The 1,200-nt window shown below is 42.3% G+C and overlaps 1 non-coding gene across 1 annotated transcript; it reads right to left on the reverse strand.

The window, feature by feature from the left end:
* Positions 1-729: 729 nt before the first annotated feature.
* Positions 730-836, reverse strand: LOC145117828 (small nucleolar RNA R71). The gene has a single exon (XR_013712822.1). It is a non-coding gene; the product is annotated as a small nucleolar RNA R71 (small nucleolar RNA).
* Between the last annotated feature and the right edge of the window lie 364 nt (positions 837-1,200).

Raw genomic sequence — 1,200 nt, forward strand, 5'->3', positions numbered from 1 at the left:
TTTCTTTGTTTTTAATTTGTTTTTCTATTTTAGTTCAGTTTTACGTTTTTTATTTTGTTTGTTTTGCAGGAGTTGATGACCAGAGGATCCAACACACCTTTGGTGCCACCACTGGAAGATCCGGAGTCTACGCTGCACAAAAAGGATAATAAGAAGTCGCCTTTACAAGAACTGAAATCAGCCTTTTCAAGGAAGTCAGGAAAGAAAACGGGAGAATCGAGTTCAGCCTCAAAGAGCAAGTTTGAAGTCTTCGATCAAACTCCTAATCCACATGAGACCGAGTACGAATCAGAAACAGAATTTGGACTTTATACGAGTGAACCCGAGAACGAGCCGGAGAACGAAATGGTGAACATTGATGAGATGGCTATGGGGGATTACAAGAAGCGCATTTGAGATGATGTGGGGCCGGGTTTAGTACATCCTACGATTCCTGCCAATGCCACATTCGAGTTAAAGGGACATATCCTTACTTCACTCAAGGATATCCCATTCTATGGGAAGGATCATGAGGATGCTTTTAAGCATTTAGACGAGGTCAATGATATTGCGGATTATTTTAATACTCCTAATATCCCAAGGGAGACAGCTTTGTTAAGGATGTTACCAGTCACTTTCAAAGGAGCTGCAAAAGACTAGTTGAAGGCTCTACCATCTGGTACACTCACCACATGGGCCCAATTGCGTGAGAAATTTCTAGATCAATTTTGCCCACCCTCCAAAATCTCTAAACTCAAGAAGGCGATTGCCAACTTAGAGCAAAATCTGGGGGAGTCATTATACGAGGCATGGGAGCGCTACAAGGGGTTGTTAAGGAATTGTCCTCAACATGACCTAAATATTCAGCAAGAAATGTCGATATTCTATGATGGGATGAATGTCATGACTAGACAACTCCTTGATTCATAAGGACCACTAACAAAGAAGAACCCAAATCAGGCCAAGGAGCTGATTGAAGAATTTTCAAAGCACTCTCGTGAGTATCACAACCCAGGGCGTGAAGGGATAAAAGGCAGTGGAGGTGCACAAACTGAAGAGATGGCTACTGTGATGGCAATGCTTAGCACTATGGATAGGATATTGACCCAAATGGACCAATCAATTCATGTAATTCGAGTTGGTTGCGAGAGATGTAGCGGCCCGCATTTGACAAGGGATTGCAATATGGATGAATATGGAAACAAGAAAGCTCAAGTTTGC

The sequence above is a fragment of the Lactuca virosa genome, chromosome 5 (assembly GCF_052849685.1).
Source record: "Lactuca virosa cultivar CGN04683 chromosome 5, Lactuca_virosa_CGN04683_v6, whole genome shotgun sequence".
In the NCBI taxonomy this organism is placed as follows: Eukaryota; Viridiplantae; Streptophyta; class Magnoliopsida; order Asterales; family Asteraceae; genus Lactuca; species Lactuca virosa.